At 40.0% G+C, this 23,267-nt stretch overlaps 1 protein-coding gene across 2 annotated transcripts in view; it reads right to left on the minus strand.

The window, feature by feature from the left end:
* Positions 1–23,267, minus strand: part of LOC109035303 (uncharacterized) — a 195,061-nt gene that overhangs the window by 80,408 nt on the left and 91,386 nt on the right. Inside the window, exon 3 of one of the 2 annotated variants that reach the window (XM_072302353.1) lies at positions 14,935–14,983. The exons of the other annotated variant lie outside the window; for it this stretch is intronic. The gene's annotated coding sequence lies outside the window, so the exon portion shown is untranslated. The remainder of the gene's footprint in view (positions 1–14,934; positions 14,984–23,267) is intronic. 2 annotated transcript variants of the gene reach the window in all.

The raw sequence follows: 23,267 nt of genomic DNA on the forward strand, positions 1-23,267 counted from the left end.
GAACTTCAAATCATAGGACCTGACAGTAAACACTGAAAACTGGTGCGAGTCCGCCCAAAAGTACCTCGCGGCCTCACCTTTAGGTGCTTATCACTTCCTTATTAGTGATCCAATCTTCATGATATTTGGCCAAGTTACTCTCGAGAGTATACACTATCAATCTGTGGTGTCAAATTTTAATTTTTCCAAAATTCATTTTTTCGAATTAATGCCACCTAGATTGGGTCTCGGAACCAATGTGCGACGTGGCGTGCGGAGAGGCGATCAAATGGAGCTTTCACTGAATTGTTTCATTGTCAAATAGCCTTTAGTTTTCAGGGTATTGCCTACCCTGAGAGAACATTGCACGATGAGTAAATTTTTTCATTGCGGAGACTTTAAATCACTGTCAAATTGTCTTCAGTTTTCAGGGTAGGCAACTCCAGCTCCTACGTGGTCGAATAGTGGTATCACGCTCAGATGTTATACGATCGCTTGTAGGAGAAAACAGGAATAATGCATCGAGCATGGCGTGCGGAAAGGCGATCGAATGGAGCTTTCACTGAATAATTTCCTTGAACGAGTTTTAGGCGCTTAAAAAAGAGCTTCCGATTTTCCGAAGGTATTCAAGTTATAACCAATTACTATAGATTTCGAAAAACTGGTGCGCTACTTTTTTCGGGACGGGGCACATTGATGAGGTATTATAAGCTCCACAGATTTGAAATAATAAAAACTAAATTTTCTTTCTAAATTTAATCGATTTGAACAGAGTTTGTTTCTTTGGAGAATGAGATAAAGAATCCTATTTAATCATCATAAGCGAGCTATTTCACTCGTTAAAATATCATGCGAATGAAATGAATACTTTGAAAGCTCCGCTCAAAATATCTGTTCATTTAAGTGCATGCTTGCAATTGCATCTACTGGAGTAATTGGACTATTAGATTTATGGGTTACATCTACTGGAGTAATTGGATTATTGGATTTATAGATTATGTCTACTGGGTGATTACTGGAGTAAATCTACCGGAGCAGCACTGAACTTCAAGTTTATCCAAGCCACCTTTCGACAGATTTCCAGTTAAGAGTGTCAGAGCGCATCTAAAATTCAAGTCTAGTTATTTGATTTATGATAAAGCGCGAAGCTGACGCAGACGACATGGTCGAACACTTGCAGAAAATGCTAACATCACATCTGAATGATTAGTGTCAATGCAAAACGAATGGCAATCATACAATATCATCAACTCACACCTGTTAGAGTAGATGGGATCAACTCATTACAATTACCGCCTATCCAAGGAACATAGAAAAAAGTGCCTCCGAAGTTTTATGCAACAGTCTAATTACCCGTTGATTTGCTCCTCGGTCAACCACGTAGTTCCCTTCAGCTTCACCGCGCATAACTCAGCGTAAGCGCGAAAAAATTTCGCACCCGCGAACCGCCTCTTAATCTTCACGGACCAATTTGTTCCATCATATTTTTCGCCCGGAATTAAGCTCGCCCGGTGTTCAAATTTCCGATTCCTTTTTCCGGGTGCCAAATTGCGTAATTTATTTCGAGAGCCATGATTACAGAAAAAAAACTCATAAAAAGACGGGTTTACGTCCTTCGTTGATATTATTATTACCACGGTCTTTTTTGAGAATTTCGTCGGTCTTTTGATGGCGTGCTCCGGCTATATTATTTCTCGGGTTTGGAAGGTTTGTTTAGTTAGATAATAAAAGTGACATCTTCTCCGGGACTCCAAGGACGGAGCTACTCTCTTCTTTCCGCCCACCGTCTTGGATGTATTTCTGCCAAACGGAACTATGTGCATTAAGACATGAGCCCTGAGACTCATTAGATTATATTTATAACAGGGCTCACGTCATAAAGCACATAGTTCCATTTGGCAGAAATGCGTCCTCTTGTCAGTCACCTCGTCACGGTCCCGCAGGTTTTCAGGGTTCGTGTTTCACTCTCCACGCCGGCTTCAGACCCCTCGTGAAATTTGAGAAACAGGAAGGCGTTTCCTCAGATTGTTTTGCTAATTCACTTTATAAGACGTAAAATGTATGATTCGCGGAGGTAGATCCCCAAGTATGGATGTGAGTAGAAAAACAAGGGGGAAAACGGGAAACAAGGCTGAAATACACAATTAATAAGAAACCAAGACGTTTCGACTCAAAACAACAACATTTTTTATCGGTTCACTCGATGCTTATGGAGCGATATCATTTTTTTTGTCGAGTAGATAAATATTCGCGCTCCTCAGTGTGTTTTTTGCCTATGTGGCGAAATTGAAGGCGAAATAAGTACGCGAAATGGGTGGGCAAAATCTGTTGTTAGGTTAACGCTTGATCGAGAAAAACGAATTTTAATATTTTCATCCGATGTATTACACTCTAGCGCTCAAAATATAGCACACAGACGTTGGAAGTTCCTACGACTGGGTCATCGAATCCTTCCATCTACATAGAGGTAACACAATCCATGTCATGCCACTGCGAGCCCACAGTGTGCCTCTCTATATTGGCGAACATGAACAGTAGTGAAGTAAGGATGCTAGTCTTCGGAGAAAGCATCTTCATTTCTTCGTATGCAAAAGAGAGGAAAAGGAGAACTAACGAAGGTGTGATGTCGGAGGAAATGAAAGGAAAGGCAAAAATGAAGCAAAATTCCAAATAAAAATTGAGAGAGTTTAGTGCTATAAACGAATCTGCAAATGTGTCCGAGATCCAGGGGCATACAAGGGATCCATGTGTCCATGATTTTGTTTAATGTGTTGCGAAATTGATTTGAGAACCCCATACGCGGAGGTTTGAGGGACACCCTGAAACTGAAGAAGTATTCCCAGGAAAAGACCCACAAAAATTATAGGAATCTAGAAAATCTCTTGTTTGACATTTTAAGTATATTCAGTACTTTCCTTCACCACAAAAAAAAAAAAAAAAAAAAAAAAAAAAAAAAAAAAAAAAAAAAAAAACGGTATAAATGTGGCCCCCAGCTGTATGTGACAAGGTGAGGTGGTAAAACTAAAGCGTGTGCTCTCTGTGCGTGGACTCAAAACGTCATAGACGCTTCCACCCTCATTCTTGTATTCTGCCGTACTAAGGAAGAACGCCGTATGAACTATCGAGAGTGGCTACATTTCCCTCAATAAAATGTTCATTTTTGAAGAAAGTTATGAATATTTTTCCTTCGAATTTTCAGGAACTTTAGGTGAAATTGCGAGCAAAATCATCTGAAAAATTGGAGCGAAAATATTCATAAGTTTTCCAGAAAATGTGTGTTTTATCAAAGGAAATTTGGCAGCGCTAGAAGGTTCATACGTCGTTTTTCCTTAGCACGACTGTATTGATGCTCATTAGAGCTCAAAAATTTGACATTTTTGAACTTTCCGACCTTGCCTTCCCCGCAAAACAGTGTGAACCCAGCACTGGTTTACCATCTTGTTACTTTTCGTTACTTTGTTTCCTGAAAATAAAATTGAGATGTTGCATGTGTGAGGGATTTGCGATTTGACCATTGATTCTTATATAAAAGTTCGCGAGAAACACGATGGTGCCACTGGTTTTCTCTGAAATCATCTCCCAAGCTCAAAAAAAGCTCTCAAAGTGAGGCCAAAATGGAGGGGATATCCCACCCTACCCTGAGAGTCCACCTCTACACCAAAACAAACTCTCCATGCAAAGATAGAGAGCAAATACATTAGCAGAGATGCCGTGTTTTCAGTTTTGGAATCCCCGAATAAAGTGGCAGCCCTGTCAATGTATTTGCTCCCTATCTTTGCATGGAGAGTTTGTTTTGGTGTAGGGGTGGACTCTCAGGGTAGGGTGGGATATCCGCTCCATTTTGGCCTCACTTTGAGAGCTTTTTTTGAGCTTGGGAGATGATTTCAGAGAAAACCAGTGGCACCATCGTGTTTCTCGCGAACTTTTACATAAGAATCAATGGTCAAATTGCAAATCCCTCACACATGCAACATCTCCATTGAGCTTAAAGTATGATTCGTGGTCGCTTTGATTTAGTTGGCAACGTGGGATTGCGCGATAGGGCCCCCGATTAAATAAGGGAAGCAGGCAGTGGTGAGCGCAGAGCGGGAGCGGGACGCGCAGTTACATTTCACTTTTCGATCGAGCCATCGAGATAGTGCCAAGTGACGACGACTGACGATGTTACGCGCCAAGGCATGAGATGAGATGGAAATCAAAATGTTGGCGAGTCAACGTGTAATTATCATCGTATTGTTCTTCGATCGAAGGAAGCTGCACTACTGCGCTAGTACTGCGAAATTCCATTATAGGTCAAATAATGAATACCGACGTCCCGGTACTACCTCATCCCCCCCACCCCCTGCAATATTCTCGTTACTATATCGCTGGCATAGTAGAGTGCAGGGAGAGTATGGCCTGGTCTCTGTAGGGTCCACTTCTGATTGGATCATCCATCTCAGGCTCAATGGAGCTCTTAGGATAAGGGAGATTGTTCATAGGAATCGATGTACGAAGAATTGCACACTTTTCAGGCCGTCAGGAAAACACGCGTGGCATGGAGCAAAAAACTTCGGATCTTCGCGCGTAATTTTCGTACTTTTTCCGTAGTTCATCGGCGGTTGCAAGGAGGGGGTGTTGGGAGCGTAGAGGGCGAAGCCCCTCCCCCCCCCACCGTTCTCCTGTAAAAAAGTGGGGGGAAGGGAGGAAAGAAAGGAGGGACGTAGGGACGCTTATATTTGGTAATTATTCATGACAAAATTTACTCAAACTGCATGTTGCAGAGGTGCTTTAAAATTTCATCTGCATGGATCCGCCTATGCAGTAGATGCGGACCGCCCTCAAAAAATCACTACCTCTGAATTTTCCAGATTTTCCGGGCTGGTGGACACCCCGGTTAAACTTGTCCCACTTTTCCTCGCGTACAAGAAAATCGCGAGGGTATGCTGGGACACTGATACATTTCTAGCAAGAAAATATTGCACTAGGAAACGCTGCATACGGGGTTGCATATGCATACTTTCCAGGCTATCGTGCGAAAAACGCATAGCATAAGGCAAAGAATTCCGGACCTTTCTAGCGGAATTTTGGTCTTTTTTTGTTCTTCCCAGGTCGCCCTCAACAAATTTGAATTTACCGGATTTCCCGAGGTTGTGGTCACCCTAGTTGAACTCGTCCCACTTTTCCCGGCGTGCTCGGAAAGCGAGAAGGTGTGATGGGAAACTGGTGCTTTTCGAGCGGGGAACGAGGAGCCGGCGGAGCGGTGACCTGCACGAAGTTCATCCGATCAGATGCAGATGGCGCAATAACGGGGCCTGGGGGGCATGGCAGCCTCTTTGTTTACAACCTCAACTCCTCCCGTCCCGACTCCCAACTCCCGGCGCACAGTGGATCGAGGCAATCAGACATAAAACTTCAGACTCAAGCTCCAAATTTCCATGTTTAAATCGTCGCATTTTAAAAACCATGGGGTGTTTTAAGAAGATAATTTAACGAAAAAACCGCTGAAATCACTTGCAGAACTTCACAACTTTGTATAAACGGAGTTTTAAGCGTTTAAAGTTTCCAAATTTTGTCCGGCATCTCGAATGGATTCGACCCTCTGTGCGGCGCTGGCTCCTAATCGCACCTCGATGCCGCATCTCCCGATTCCCGATTCCCGGGTCCCGATTCCCATCCAACGGAAAGAGTGACGTCACAGGGGCATTCCACCCATCAGCGGCACCGTCCGGCTATCGACTCTAGTTTGGACCGAGCTTGCAACGTCCCCGAATCCAGTTTCCAGGTTTGGAATTCTTCATAGACTCCTGATCGGAGACTTCTCGTTGGAAATTTTGGAAGTCGTTGGTGGCCCCGAACTGGAGCACTGCCACGCTGCTAAAACTGAAGCTGAGGGTGCATTCGAGTTTGGTAGTTTGGATACTGGCATCATCACATATTAGAGGTGGATCCAGACAGACTCAGAAATTGTTTGAAATTTTAGAGCACCTAATTTGAAGTTCGAGCCAATATAGTCATAAACAATTTCCAAATATGAGCGCTCTTCCTCCCTCTTTGTTTCTCCATGTTTTCTTCCTCCTTTTTTACATTGGGGCAACTTTGGGGCTCCATGATAGCCGACCAATCAAAGAGCGGCACATTTTTTCTGTAGTAAAAGGATTGAGATGGCAAAACTCTTCCGTACAGGTACTCAGGTGAGAATGACGGAGAGCACTGAAAACAAAATCTTGGTGTATTTACTAAGAAAAGGGTAAAATTACCAAGAATTTAGGGTTCTATTTGATCCCAGTTTTTTCTTGGTAAAATTACCATTTATGGAATTGGTATTTATTGAACTTTCTCTGTAATTTTACTGGACCTTGGTAAAAACGCCAATATTTTTTATCGACTGTGGTGGAATGACCGAGATAAAATGGAAAAGTTACCGGGAATTGATTACCAATAAAAGTGGTATTATTACCTGAAAAAACAGTGAAAATACCTGTTTTTAGGTAAGCTTATCAGTCTGTCTAGGTAAAATTACCAATAATTGGTAAAAAAGTGAGATGGTAAAGGTGCCAACGGACCTTGGTAAAAACACCGAGAATTGTTTTTCAGTGAGGTACTCAGGTGAGAATGACGGAGACATAAGATCGGATATATCTAGAGAACTAAATGGAATGGGTCTCTATTGCAGGAGAATAAGCCTGTCTTATACGTTTTGATTCAGCTTAAGCATCGAACTCTTGACGAGACAGAATCGATAGAAACAACAATCAGTGGAGAGCTACTGGTCACGAGGTTCCTGACGGCAGCCAAGGCGTAGCCCGGAAAAGTGGCTCAATGCTGCATCTGGCTCTGGCAGGGCCGACAGTTATTAGGGATAGGTCAAAAGACTCGTGATTTAATGAGCTTGCCTTATAAGTGAGGCGAAGAGGGCGAAATGTGTCAATTATTCAAATGAGCAACGAGAAAAACGGTAGGAAATGGGAAGAAAGGTTAAGTAAAATTGCTCCCATTTGCGTCACCCTGGGAGTACACCTAATGTGAGGCAACAATGACGATTAGCGAAATAACCTCTAAGATACTTCTTGATGTGCTGTTTTTTCTCAACTGTTTTGAACAGTAATTATTTCTGATAATTCTGTGAAGATCATTCCTCGATTTGGAAAAGTTGGAGGTAAGTGGATAAGTCGCACTGTCTCACAGTAGATCGAGTCAATGGGAGAGGTCGGGCAAAATTAGGAAACTTTGAAGGCTTATAACTCTTTTTATACAAAACGTTGCGGTTTTGAAAACGGTTCCATTGGTTTCCTCGAGACATCGTCTTTAAGATGCACCCGTCAAAATTTAAAATGTGACCAATCTAACAACACAATTTGCAGGTTTAGTAACACATTTCATGTCCGACCTATCTGATTGACTCGATCCACTGTGTGTCGTAGGCTTACATTCAAATACCAGGTATTTTGTATATACCTAAGCAAGTATTGATCTTTGAAGACCTATGAAGTTCCGCATATTTTTGTAAAAATACGCCTGAATCTTTCAGCACCATGGAAGGAAAAATTGATAATAATAACTTCCTCTCAAATACAATTTAAACCTTTCCACAAAATCTTTTCCTGTCGAACTTTGAAATGATCTACTCTTCATGCAGGTAAAAGAATTCTGAGGTAGATCTTCACTCAGACCTAAAAATTCAAGAGAATATCATGAAAAAGTTGATCTTTCGAAAAAGGACTTTTCCATAAATATCTTAATAATTCTCACTTTTAAAATCAGGAAAAATCTCAGCATTGGAATCTAGGATAGTAGAATGAACTATTTAACGAGACGGACGCATTTCGCAAAATGCCTTATTTGATCATCAGACCTCGACAGATGAATGTATCATTGCATACACTTTCATGAGACGGGGGGGGGGGGGGGGCCGCTGGAGATCCTGCAGAGGAGGAACGTCCATGCATAACGTTAGAGCTATTGATTTGTGAGATTGAATTTATGATTTTCTTTTCACTGAGAAGTTACAAAATATATGAGAACGATGATTTTAGACGTCGCTTAAGAAAGGTTGTAAATGGCAAATTATGAGTATTGGTAATAAGCGCGTATGAGTTGTTCCGAAAGAGTATGAAATGCTCATCTTCTCATAATCCTCAAAGGAAGAGAAGAAGGAGAGAAAGAAGGAGAGAAAGAATCAACTGTCCAGTAATTCAAAGATTAGTACGCATGCACCATGCCATAGCACGGCACCTGTGGTAGAACGTTGCGTGGAATAGCAAATTAACTGCAGCGGCGCGAAGGACGTAAGCGGTGAACAGTGTCCTGATGTGATGTAGGTGGTCATTCTAGTAATAGAAATGAAATCTGCAACGAGTAAAAAAATTTGAATGGTTTTTTTTTTTTTTAAAAAAAAAAAGATTTTTTTTTTTATAATGAATAAGTTTTTCAGAAGCAACGGTATTCCTGATTATGAGTAATTTTTCTTTAAAGAAGTTAATAGAATCGATTACATTGAAGCAAACCTGGAGATCTTACGTGTCAAGGTTTCTGGTATATGCCAATCTATACTTTGGTCACAGTTTATGCGAGCCTCTTTCATTCATTTTTTACATTTCTCTGAAATGATTTACACTGGCATCAATAGATAGCGAATAAACAGTAAAACTCAAAGAATATCCTTATTAATTTGGACATCTTTATTTTTTTACAGAAGATGTAAAGGATGAAAACTTCAGAAAGTCATACGGGTGGAAATGATCACGCGAAGATTTAACCCATGGAATTTTAGTCCTCAGAGACAAGCTCATGAGCTTAAAGTAGCTTAAATTGCATACGTATAGGAATGAAGGAGATTTCACTTCTTTCGCGCGCAAATTTGCTTTGCCTAAACGCAAAATCGATTCAAATCAGATGCATTATCTCAGTTCAAATGTTAGTAATAATTTGTCCGCAAATATTGAGATAGGCTGCATAGGCTGATAAGCGAACAGATCAGAATTTCAATTTTAGTAAGAATATTTGACTGTTTGTCTAGATATCAGACAACATGTCTGATTTAGCTATATTTGCCTACGAAATGAATGGTATTCGTGTAATTATTTCTGAGCGTGACCTTTGTTTAAATTATCTCGTGGGGCCATAACTCTAAAAAACCGAAGAGCTTCGGCGATTCCAAGACTGGCTCTTTCTAATTCACGAGAGGTACCATAATGAGATGCAAGTGGTCAAACCTGTCAATTACATTAAGAAGGTTAATCTTCGAAAAATGTCGCGGCGGGGCAGTTGACACGGAGGTGCCGGCGCGTCTGCAGGGCGTCGCGGCGCCTCGCTTAGGGGATCACAAGTGCATTGCACCCGTTCCAAAAGCCGGCTCTGGCGAAACTTTCACTTTCAGCCCAAGTTCGTCCTTTTCGCGTGGCGTCATCGTCATCGACACGTTATGGTTGCCAGATAGTTCGGCAAAATCACCACTTTTCTCTATTTAAACCTGTATAACTTATATCCAAATTTATAATTGTAATCTTGGCAACCTAGGGCACCAAGAGCGCCGACCGAGAGCCTCGTGATCAGTTTTCCTAACAGTATTATTTTCAATATAAAATTCACAAAATTTCAGACACCTGCAAATTCTCCATTCCAATTTTAAGGGCGTTCCTGAAAGCAAATTTTAAAAGGAATCTAATGAAGCAACTGTTAATTATCTAAATTCCGAATTGACGAAGATATGAGCTTCTAAAATTTCTACATCATGTCCGACGACACGTTTCACCGTGCGTCGTTCCTTTATCGGAACGTGTAGATTACGCCGCCTCTACATCTACATGCTGAACAGGCTGAACCCATTTCTGCACTTAGCACGTTTCACTGGTACCCGCCATAAATACCGCTTATAGGAAGGACGCCCGATTTTTGTCCCCGCCGCTGATACTAGTAAATCTTACCCCCGCTCTCTCTCACCCTGCCTTTCTTCCTTCTTCCTTTATCTTAATTCAAAGTAATGGATATTGCCACCGGACTTGTTGCCAACAACGTTGCAGTGTAGAGGAAAAACGTCATAACAACGTCAGGACATTGCCAAGTCTCTTTTAATAGCCCGCGGATTTTCTGGAGGACGTGCGTTTTTTAACCTTCGACCTTCCAAGAGGATTTTAATCTTTTTTTGATACAAATTATTATTTTTTTCTTCTCCAAAAACCGATTTGAATGACTTTCTTTAATTTTTCTACACCACAATGGCCATAGTCACATGAAGAAGGGCGGCCAGCCCGAAGTGGCCAATGTCGAGTAGAAAAATTAAAGTAAAACATTCAAATTGGTTTTTTAAAACATTTTAATTTGTATAAAAAAAGTGTTCATAAAGCCGATAGAGTTTTAGAAAAATTGTGCAATATGCTACAACATAGATTTTAATCTTGTGTATTTTAAAATTTTGAAGGAAAAATGGTCAACGTTTTGCGATATGGAAAACTTATTTTTGGCTCGATTATAATAGCGCCTCTCTGCAAAGGGAAAATCAATAAGGAAGATGAAAATTCAGAGGAAGGCCTGATATGAAAAATACTAAAAAACGGAAGAAGAGAGGACAGGAGAAAAAGTAAAACGAGAATTGGAAGAAGAGGAATAAGAAGAAAACGAGGAGAAGTAAAAGATGAATGAAAAACAACTTATAATCGGCCCGAAATGATAATGCAAAATCAACAACTTAAAATGGGACCATGACCGTAAGATAACAAAATAAAACTTGGGATGTTCCGCAGTCTTCACAATTGCATTTCCGACCGGAAAATATATAAAAAAAAAAAATTTAAAGAAACTCAACTTATACCAAGCTTCACCGCTGCAAAAGAGGAAGAGCTGAGGTAAAATAGGAATAAGACAAGAAGGTAAAAGGGGTAAAAAAAACACGGCAATGTAAAAGAAGAGAAAAAAGAGGACAGGTTAAAAAGAAGGGAAACTAAGAAAGAAAGAAACGAGAAAAATGAAAAAATTAGAAGAGGAGAAAAGGGGGCACCAAAGAGGAGGAAGGAAAAGTGGGGAACAGGAACAAGGGAGAATAAGAGGAAGGAAAGCGAGGAGAGGAATAAGAAGCAGTAATAGCACATGCGTTGTTTCAAAAATAAGCCTGAATGTTAGTTTTCTGCAAAATGTAGTCAAAATATTTAGAGCTGTACTCGAGTATTATTATTTTATCGAGGGAAATTCGGCAGCATATACATGTTCTTACGGTGTTCTTCCATAGACCGGGGCACGTTCTGCCCCGCTAAGGGAGAAAAGCGTAACCACAGTACGAACTATATTCAGATCTGCGGTTTTTGCATATTACCCTCAGGCAAAGCTCGGTTTCACATCCATGCTACTTTTACTACTGGCTGGCCGCATAAATTATTGACTTAATCCAAAATATACGATGCAAGATGGAATGTTTTACACTGCCGTGTGGAGAGATTTGGACGTATTTCTATCAAACGGAACTATGTGCATTAAGACATGCGCCCTGAGACCCATAAGAATACGTGCATAACAGGGCTCACGTCATAATGCGAATAGTTCCGTTTGATAGAAATACGTCCATTTAAATACCCGCGATCAGAGAGATAGAAAAATAATTATTTGTAAATGACTTTCAAATGTATATTTTATGGCTTGGTCGCAAGACGGTGATGTAAAGGGTCCGACCTCATCATCTGGAGGAAAAAAGGTAAAGGCGTATACGTTTGGCAAAATCAAGAGGGTAAAAAACTAAGATTAGCATTTATCCGTTACTTGAGCTCTGCTGCCGTGCTAAGGAAGAACGCCGTATGAGCCTTTAAACGTTGCCTAGTTTTCCTCCAATAAAAACTGAATTTACTGGGAATATTGCCAATATTATTTTCCAAAATTGTCAGACAATTTGTACCCAATTTCATCTAAAATATCTGAAAATTTTAAGGAAAAATATGCATGAATGTTGTCAAAATACATGTTTTATCAAGGGAAATTTGGCAACTCTAGAATGTTCATACGGCGTTCTTCCTTAGCACGGCAGTCTACCTTCGATGAGTGCAAGCTTTTTCAGCCAGTGAATAATTTCTCCAAATAAGTGGCCCGCTACCGAAACTATCGATTCAAGGTTACGTGAACTTTCTTCCAAATGAGTATTTAACGTGGATTACTTTGAGACGTTCACATTTACACGCGATAAAATATCTAAGTAACGAGGCTTAACTTTCCAAATAAACTCTAGGCTAAACCGAGCAAAAATTTCGAACAATTTAATTATTAACAAAATGAGTAAATCAGTTCAAAATATAAACTGATTAATAATGATTAGCCTACATCCTTTAAACATACTTTTATTGCAGAAAGTTCATGTTGGCATACTGATTACTGATGCATTTCGGCTGAGAGCCATCTTCATAACCTCTCTGTATTAAAGTACTTTTTTAAGCATTTAGGCTAATCATGATCAGTAGTCAATTTTAAATAGATGCAAAATACACAAATACAATAAAATAAAAATAAACAATATCTTTGATAGACTTAATTGCGATGACGTCATTTGATTGGATGAATCAAAATGACTTTTAGAAAGCATTATCCTCCGCTAGAGAAATATTGAAGGGGGGGATACTAGTTGTAAACAGGTATCTTGATTGCTTATTGGCGCGAACTCTAAGCTGAGATTGAAGGCCATTCGGCCTGGATTTACGCGAAAACCGAGAGATTTCAATCACGAAAGGCCTACGTTTAAGCACGAAGTAGATAGGGCCCTCAAGTACGGCTCTGGGTCATGTTTGGGCGCAAGGTGATAAAATCGACGCATTAAACACCTTCAGCTGCCAGCAAATCTAGAGAATGACTCATGTCAGCACCAACTTATCCGCAATGGCACCGAGGGCCTTGAACCTTGTACACCCTCGCAACTTGATCTGAGCTTTACTTCGTATAAAGGTGCGTTTAAATTAAATTTAAAAAGGAGAGAGAGTCAACTAGATGTAGCTGCCCGCACATTGATTGACTGAGAGAGTGTGTTTTTTTATAAAAGAAACCACGTTTGATGATTGTATATGTACACAAATTCTAAGCATTGGAATGTGAGAACGAGTGATAAAAAGAATATTACACTATAGGTGATTGATAAGTAAAGGCACTATTTGTTATATTCTGTCCGATTACAAAGAGAAAAATTTGATCCTATCAGAATTAGACTACGTTTTGCAAAAAGGAACTAGTATTTCTAGCTTATTTCAGAAACACCATGTGTTTAAATAGTTTACGCATGTAGGTTGGTCATTTTACCGGTGGCGTGGCGTGAATGATCGATTATCGATACTTCCCCAAATAAAGCTGTTTTTCCATAGGTTTAAATGATAGATCGATCGATATATCGCAAAGCACGCCGCGCCACTGCATTTTACGAATAATCCGTCGTACTTAAAAAATGACAGGAAACCATCTAAAGCCCTCAAACTTGGTGTTAAAATGTCTTTTAAAATCTTCTCGTCTAAGAGGGTCGTCGCTTCGTGTAGGTGCTATTATATTAGACTTTCTTACTACATGATATTTTTCCGATCTTGAAATTCCTCATTTATGAGGAAAAACGAGAGAAAAAAAGTCAACTTGTTAAACTAATGAAGTGGATAACCTCACCGTTCCTTCCCCTGTCCAAAATTTGCATTAAACCGCTCCGTCTGCTCAAAAATCTCAATTAGAGGAGAAAAATTAATGAGCGGCGGGCGAACCTCGATTCATTTCACTCGTGAATTTTGGATTCGTTTGTGCGTGTACGCAAACATGTGATTTACAAACCCACCAGTGAAGGGTGAAGTTGCCCGACTGAGCTGATAAATCGAAATTTTCCTTGAAAATAGTTCGGAGCCGACGGATAAAATTGAACGACTTGGCAGCGTCGGTGAGCGGCGGTCGCTCGCGTGGTGCATGACCCCATGCATAGCTCATACGCGCCGCGTGTAAGTACAGCGAAATGCAATCAGACAACTTTTATGTTCAGCATTCCGACTGGCAAATTTCATAATTTTATTGCATAATTTTCGTTGTTTTTCTTTCTCTCTCCACACGAGACTTGGCGGCGCGTTACCGAGCGTTACGGCGCGCTACTCATATGAGAGGTACACACACTCGTTTTCATCGAGTCACTCATTCAAGAACGGATTTAATTATCTGTTTGATAATGAGAGTTAATCAGAGCTTGCTAAGTGAATTAACCACGACCCGATGAAATGAGAAGAGTGTTATACACTGCAAAAAAAGGCATTTTTCCAACTTTACAGTCCTTTAAAATGAGCTTTCCGTGTGATTTTGCTAGAAATCGACCTCGGACCCTAGCGCCCCCCCCCAAATTTTAGCGTACCCCAAAATCGTTTGACGTGCATAAGGAGACCATAGATATGGTGTTCTGTGCAAATTTTGAATGAAATCGAACAGATAGATTCTGAGATATCGCTGTACACAGATTTGGGGGATGCCGGTCGGACGGACACACATTTTTTCAAGTATGGTTATTTTGACTCCTGGGACCTTAAAACGTCTAGAAATAATGAAATTTCAACTTTTTTCCCCCCCTTGCAGGATGACAATACTTATCCTCTACCCCAGGGGAGCGAGAAAGTAAAAAAAAAAAACACATTGGATCTAAAGTCCAGACTCTTAAAAACATCGACAAGATAAAATACTCTTGATTCGATCGGATTTTTGCTTATATCAAGAACCAAGTCTCTTAATTTCAGCGGATTTCCTTTTGATTTAAGCAAAAATCTGATTGAACCAAGAGTATTCTTTCTTGTCAATGTTTTCAAGAATCTGGACTCTAGATTCAATGTGTTTTTTTTTTCCAGTGTATGGAGTTAGTTGTTGTTTTTTGACGGGTGCTGGTGTTTAGAATAGGAACTTTTAGCAATTTTGAAAATGAAATAAAAATTAGGATTCTACGAATTTCCATTCTCCCGTATAAAGGTCCCGAAGGGTGTGGTTCAATAGAATTCCCGCACTTACTTGAGAATCGTACAATGCACGCGGTGAGAGGTTGCTGTGAAATTAATACCTGAAACATAAAACAAGATAAATGCATATTAATATACATTCAAAAAAACGAGGGAGTGAGGAAACCATTCCGTATTCATGCATGTAAGTTGATGAATTCATGTTTTTATGTAATTTAAAGCACTAAAGCAGTGAGAGCAAAACCCCGATTCTAAAATTTCACATCATTCTCGATCGATAACGCTTACTGTAGAGTTCACGATATTTATAGAAAGATATTCCGGAATCTCATCATCTAGCTTCCGTAATTAAAACAAGGAAGTTAAAATTTAACGAAATTTTGTAATAGGAACCACTATTTCTGGTCATTACTTTTTTTTATAAAAAAAAGCGTAAAAGCAGTTAATTCTGATATGCACTGTAGTTGCTTTTATGGATGAGTCAAAAATAGCAGTTCCCCATTTCAAAATGTAGTCAAATTAATTTTCTTTTTTTTCTACCCTTGCGTCTAAGTCTCTCCGTTTTAAGTGGTGCCTGTTGCTTGTGCGTGTCACTGAAACCTTAACCTTAACTAAAAAGTCAACTTTTTTTTACAGATTTCTATAAGCAGATTCGGAAATCTGAGCAGCACAATGTTAACGTTTCGACTGTTCGCCAATAAAATGTTGGGATCTAGATTCTGTTGCGTGAACCGATATTAGAGCGATTCAATGTATAAATCTTAATTTTCTGATGAACTTTAAACTATGCTAATTTACGATCATCTCAAAGATTAGCGTTCAAAGTGCGATTCACTGCAACACTTATAGCTTGAACTAATCAAGTTCGATAGCCCAATCTGATGTGATAGAGCTGATAAACCCTGCAGACGTCAGATTTTGTCCTTCATCCTCTTTTTATTCCTTTCACATATATTTACGTAAGATTTTGTCGATATTTCGGATATTCCTCTTACAAAATTAGAGAGAAATTGAGGGAAATTATCACCTCATCTCACCGATTCTAAACGTGAGGAGAGGGGTTGGAAGAAAAGAAGGAGGAGGAGTCTGCCGTGGTAGGGAAAAACGCCATATGAACATTCGAGAGTTGCCGAATTTCCTTGGATAAAATGTTTATTTTTAAGGAAAGCTATGGATATTTTCCCTTGAAATTTTCAAGAACTGTAGGTGAAATTTCGAGCAAAATTATCTGAAAAATCGGAAGAAAAATATTTGCAAATTTTCCCGAAAATTCATGACTTACTAAAGGAAATTTGGCAGCGCCTGGAGGCGCATACGGCGTTTTTCCTTGGCACGGCAGGATTGATGAAAAACGTCAGTTGACTTTCGTGTCGGGTGACCTACCCTGCCCAATTTGACCATTCCGTTAGGATTTTGCGACTTATAGTTGAGGTAAAAACCGAGGGAAATGATTGAACCAATGAAAATGAGTCAGTAGGCCACCGCTGAAACGAAAGGGCCATTCAAATGACCCGAAAAACTAGCGAAGGAGGTATACGCGTCGCCGCGCCCATGAGCGGTTATATCAGAGGAATTACGGAGCTTTTAGTGTCATTGCACGCCGATTTTAAGGCGAACGCTTGGCGGTATTGCAGCATTGCGGCAACGGCACTGCAGCGCTGCGGGAGTAAACTGCCGAGCCAAGGAAAAACGCAGTATAAACCTTCAGGCGTTGCCAAATTTCCTTCAATAAAATATTAATTTATGAGAAAAGTTGTCGATATTTTTCTTCCAATTTTTCAGACAATTTTGTTCGAAATTTAATCTAAAATATCTGAAAATTTCAAAGAACAACATGCATAACTTTCGTCGAAAATACATGTTTCATCGGGGGAACTTCGGCAACATTCGGGTGTTCTTACGGCGTTTTTCCCCGTCACGACAGTATAAGTGGACGTATCTCTGTCAAACGGAACTATGTGCATTGAAGCATGAGCCCCGAGACCCGTAAGAATGTATGCATAACAGGGCTCACGTCATAATGCACATGGTTCCGCTCGGCAGAAATACGTCCAAGTGTGAGTCCGAGGAGCCATAAGCGGACCAGGAAGGCGAAAACTCGGTTACATTTGCATGTTGGATCGAGGACTCGTCTCCGGTCAGAAATTTGCCAAATGATCTTAATTGCTCCCCATTTCACGCCGTCTTCCGTCTCCCACTTACTCCCACCCCGGCGCCTCCTCTCCGTAACTTCGTAAGTAGCTCGAATAGTTACGAATTTTCTAAGCGTCCACCTGTGTAATATCCCCTGATTATTCTGAGTTTCCATAATTTATGTGCGATGCAAACACAACACTTTCCGAGTCGGGAAGCAGTTGAAGCGCAGCTATGGTATGATAAGTCATTATATTTTATCATACAGATGTTTATATTTGGTCCAAGCTGTGTAGAGATGACTCTCAGGGTACGTTTAAACACAGTAAGATTTACTTAAGAAGTCTGTTTCGTGAAAGTTGCACCTAATAAACGACATGAACTGAACTAAATTTTGCAATTCGAAACTTCAATATCCGGCTCATCTGAAAAAAAAACAACTTATGTGGATAGTTGAATTAATGGTACATACGTTTTTTCTAAACTGAGCCAGAGATTATAGTTCCTAATTGCAAAATGAATGGTCCAAAGTATTGAATTTATTGCAAGTGTGATAGCATGGGGAAACTGTAGAGCTACTTTTCTTCTTCTTTCTTTTCTTTTTTAACAGAGTACTTTCTTAACTTTCCTCATGACATTATTCAAAAGTTTTGGTTTTTTAAGAAATAACACTATCAATGTTCGCGCTGCAGGACCTCTTCCCTCTCAGAAAAGTGTGAAAAAAGTGGCCTCCCAAAAAAGTGTCACACTATTACAGTGTGAGCACAAACAGTCGGCTCATCTCTGCAAAAAATGCAGTGTTAAGGCAGCTATTGACTGCAAGTGTATACACAAAAAATACCCCTTCAAGTGCTCTATGTGCAAAGGCTTGCCCTATAGCCCTGATGACCTCGATGCACCCGAAGCTTTCACTGATTCTGACTCTGACGAAGGGTCAACTGATCCAGAAGTAGAATCCATGGATTTACAACCCATCATTTCAGATACCCAGTCTTCGGAGTTTCAAGGTGTTAAAACAGATAACGACAGCTTCCAGGTTGTCACCCACCACAAGAGAAGGAAATCTATCCCTGCAAATAGGCCACCAGTACCTGCGCTTAATTTAAGTTCTAAATTTAATATTCTTCAATCAGATAAGTCAGTAGAACCATTGTTAACCCCCCCTCCCATTTTCATTTCTCAAATTCCAAACCCCTTCACCTTTAAAGCAGAAGTAGTAGATAAAATATCTAAAAATTCAAAACTCAAAATCATTAATAGAACCCAGTTTAAAATAATTTTAGAAAAAATCGATGAATATCGCTCTCTCACTAAGGTCCTCAAGGACAAAAAAATAGCATACTTCACCTACCAAATTAAAGAAGAAAAAGTTACTAGAGTTGTATGCAGGGGTATCCCTACGGATTTTCCTCAAGCTGAGGAAACGATACGTTCCTGTCTTGAGGAGAAATACAAGATACCCGTCAAAAATGTGACTCGCATGCTCAAATTTACAGATAAATCTCCTCTTCCATTGCATTATGTAGACTTACTTCCTTTTCCAGGCTCTAACGAAATGATTTGGCAGGTTAAGGAAATCTCCAATTTAATTGTAAAGTTCGAAAAACCTCATCAAAGAAAATCTGTCATACAGTGTAAAAACTGCCTCTCATTAGGACATTCTAAATCTTACTGTTTTCGTCAACCCAGGTGTGCTATCTGTTCTGAATTTCATCAAACAGGGGAATGTAAAACCCCTGATGTACCTACGTGTATCTTCCCCGTTTGCGCCCTTTGCAAAGGTAACCACTTGGCAACCTATCAAGGGTGCAAAGTCAAAAAGGAAGTGAGTAAAAAGAGATTTCCAGTCAAGAGCGAGCCTAATCAAGGAAATCTTAATTCTAACATTAGATCATCAGATAAGAGCTACAGTTCTGCCCTGAAAGGACCGAGCTCTTCCGAAAACAAAACTCCTCAGCCAGCTGTATCACTCACGACAACTGATAACAGCGTTGATTATGTCACAGTAATCAACGAGCTTAAACACCTAGTAACTAAACAAGCAGAGCAGATTGACAAACTGATGTCTGTTATCCTCAAGCTCTTACCTCAACAAGAGGTACAGATCCCACAATCAGTCCAACCTTCCCTACAATCTGATTCACTATCTGTGAACTGATTTATAATAGAATTAATTCTTTCTTCACAGGCACAGGCGTGAGTACGCCCAGCCTCGCCTCTCCATACTTAAAATGGAGAGCTGGGCGCTCACGTACTGAAGTCTTCAACCTTTCCCTTGTTATCTAGTTGTAAATTTTTAATATTTACTTATTTTTATATTTATTTTTATTTTCTTAATATTCTTGTTATTTTGCTCTTTCAGCAGTCTGGGTTTTGTTTTATCCCACCTCCTTCATCTAAACCAGGTTTTTTCCCATTGGATTTTTTCCCTAGTTATTTTCATGTGCAATTTATTAAATTGTACAGCCTAAAATTCCTCCCTATCTAAAACTTTCTGTAGAAAATCTTAATCTACAAATTCAAATTGATACCTTTTAAACAGAGGTAGTTGTTGTAATAATTCTTAAGTGTATTCTGAAAAGTCATGTTCTTTCTTTGTACTGATTTCTTTCTTGACATAAATTCGATATATAATAAGAAATAACATCTCAGAAAAAGATACTTTAGTTATTCAAACGAAAGATATCAATAAGGTGTTGCGCTGAGCTTGACACCCCACCCCCACACCCTGTTATGCTGGGTCATAAAATTGCTAGCTAGACTTTAATTTTTTTTTAAATTTTTTTTCTTTGGCCCATTTTTTTCACCCGATACCTAGTTTGGTCAGCTAATAATCCAAGTCATACTTAGGCTGTGTTGCTCACGTCGCCCTTTGAGCACCGCTATAAATAAAACAAACGGAACCGACACAACATGGAAATAGAATAAGAGAAAGGACTCGCTTTGATAACGGCGCAGAGATACAACTATTCGTGCTTGATGGATGTCCGTGTTGTATCTGCAAAATTGAAGGCGCGATGCGTGAGCTCGCAAAGTTCCGCTCTAGGTATCCTGATTCGAGAGAAAGGTAATACAAGCTCGATTACATCTTCTATCTTCGCTGTTTGCAGCCTTGAAGCACCACTACAAATAAGACAGACGGAACGAACACAACATGGGAACAGAGCAAGGGAAAGGTCGCGCGTTGATGACGGCGCAGGGATACAACTATTCGTGCTTGATGGATGTCCGTGTTGCATCTGCAAAATTGAAGGCGCTATGGCACGAAGCGTGAGCTCGCGGTGCTCCGCTCTATGCTGCCAATGCATTGTCGCTCTGATTCGGGAGAGTACTTTAAAAAACCAGACCCAAAAACGTCTCCCTATCTTCGGTTCTGTTGATATTTGATTTTATATATTTTTTTTTCCAATTTAATGTCTTATTCTTTTTTAAAGATGTATTTGTAGACCTATACATCTCAGTTCGGATGTACCAGCCCCAAGAACCCGCGGAATACGTGTTTTCAGAGATGCTTGGGTCAATTTGACCAGGTTTGAGCATCTAAGGGTTACATTCCATTATTTGGCAAATCTCAGCACTTATACCATTGCTTATAACTGGACTAAGCAAACTATTGGTTCATAGAGCATTGCACACGCAAAACTATTGGCTAACTTCATAAATGGACAGTGACAAATTTGGATCAAACAAAATGGGGTAAAATATCTGGCCAAATGGACAGTGACAAATTTGGATCAAACAAAATTGGGTAAAATATCTGGCCATCCATAAAATTATGGAGACCCATCCATCCCTAAAGCGTTACGAAATTAAATGAAATGATAGAGGAACACGGGGTACAGGCTGTAAATAAAAGTAATTAGGACGAGACGTTTCGGGGTTCACATTCCCTTTTTCAACCGCCGAAAAAAACAAAAAACAAAAGTTAAAATTAACACATAAATGAGTCGCCGCTTAACAGCAAGGCAAGACTGAAAACAGGTAAACAAAGTTCAGCCAAGCCGGCACTTCCGAAGATTACACCACCTATCGATCAGCGCTCTCTGGTTAATGGATGGCCCCTAAAAATTTCAATTTTCAATATGGATTAAGTTCTCGCACCTTCTCAACGGCCACATCTTCGTAAAACAAATCCTGCACACATTCACGCCGCTGTCACGCCACGATTCTAACACCAACCGGCATCACGTACCATCTCAAAGCCACGGAAAATTTACATCCCTTCATCCGTGGCTTTACCACTCCTCCTTGGACGTGCGCTGAGTCTACTTGAAAGAAAATTATCCGCACGAGGAAGCGGAGTTTTAACACCGATTCAGCTGTCCTTTGTCGGAGCTGGGGTCATCTTTATTACCTGGCAAATCGAAGCATGTGAAGAGAGGAATGTGAGCATTGCGCATTGCATTGAATATACCTCCACCCTCCACTCTTTGCCTCACCTCCGACACGGGCCGTGACGTCTCTGAGATCCGAGTCCTGAGGGTGGCGACTGTGGATATAGGTTAGAGAGGAATTCCGCGAAGCGTTGCGTGGCCTCCTCTGTCGGTAAACTTGAGATCGGTATCTTTATGATTTTTCCGCAGGACTCTTTACATTCAAAGAAATTCCTATTGGATGAGGGAAGCAAGGCAGAGGTGCAGGGCACAAGCTTACAATGAAAAAATTATCGGCGTTTTTTACCACGGTCCCGTTGGTATCTTTGCAATCTCACTATTTTTAACAATTGATTGGTAATTTTACCAGACAGACTGTAAGCTTAACTAAAAATCGTATTTTTACTGTTTTTTCAGGTAAGAATACCACTTTATTTGGTAATCCATTCCCGGAACTTTGCCATTTTTTCTCGGGAATTCTACCAGTCGATAATAAATATTGGCGTTTTTTTACCAAGGTCCAGTAAAATTACCGAAAAGTTCAACAATTTTACCGATATTTCTCGGTAAAATTACCAATTACATAAATGGCAATTTTACCAAGAAAAAACTGGGATCAAATAGAACCCCGATTCTTGGTAATTTTACCATTTTCTTAGTAAATACACCAAAAATTTTTTTTCAGTGTAGTCGAGTTATTGCTCCGCACATGCAAACCGACTGCCGCGGTACGGAAGAAGCGGCATATGAAAATTCGGAAGTAGCGAGATTCGCTCCGAGCATTTGGCAACATTTTGGCAAAAATTTAAATTTTTATATTCAAATGTTTCATGTAACGAAAAAAAATCAAGGAAAAATATTAACAACCTGACTCGCAAAACATTTTTATCGGAGATGATTTAGGAACGCTTCAAAAGTCCGTGAGTCCGTCACTCGTTTGGGAAAATAACTTTCGGTGGTTCACTGAAATTACTAGGTATATGCACTAAAATTTTCTATCTAATAGTTGGTGCGAAATTCCTGCAGTCACACTTTTAACCGGCAAATCCCATTAATAGGATTTGTATGCGGCTTATTTTCATTTTGCTGGCGGCTGCCCGAATACAGAGTACATTCAGAATATTGCAACGAAGTGCACATATACAGCCGAAGAATAACTCCCTCCTCCTTATGATGCATTTAATCAATGATTTGTTAAAATCATAGTGCATAAATTTGTGCGTGAAAATTGGTGGAGTTCAACTCAACAAGTCGGCAGACTTGAAACATTCACTACCAATCGCAGAGGCCTCAGCGTGTTAAATTAGCGGATACTGAGAAGCTAATAATGCTGACTGTTATTGTCCACTGCATTGCTCTTTTATAGGAATACAGCCCACTTAACGTCTTATTCAGAGCAATTAGATAATTAGATAAGTAAATTTGGTAATGAATTATAGCAGCAGGCAATGTACACTGAAAGTCATTAAATGTGCACGTCCAATGCGTGCTTCGTACCATATTTGGATAGCGCAGGACGTTACATCAAGATCACGTTTAAACTGAGCTGGTTTCTGATAGTGGTCTTGTTAAGGTGCTTGAGTATTGCATCAAATACCAGCTCCTGAGTTGTCTCAGGCGACTCATCTATTCAGGCGTGAACAAAACCAGATTGAAGAGTTTAGATCCAACCATTCACACTTCTTGTTAAAGATGGATGCAGTAAGATGGGAGAATCTCAACTTAGGTAGCTTTAAGGGTTAAAAATTTCATTTGGTTGAGTGCCCTTTTCGGATGAAGGAGCCTTTAGTCAATAAAGGGATTCTGCAGGCCGATTATTGAAACTGATAGACATAGCGATAGATAAAGAAGACATAGGGAGTATGGAGCGATCCTATTG

The sequence above is a fragment of the Bemisia tabaci genome, chromosome 7, assembly GCF_918797505.1.
Source record: "Bemisia tabaci chromosome 7, PGI_BMITA_v3".
In the NCBI taxonomy this organism is placed as follows: Eukaryota; Metazoa; Arthropoda; class Insecta; order Hemiptera; family Aleyrodidae; genus Bemisia; species Bemisia tabaci.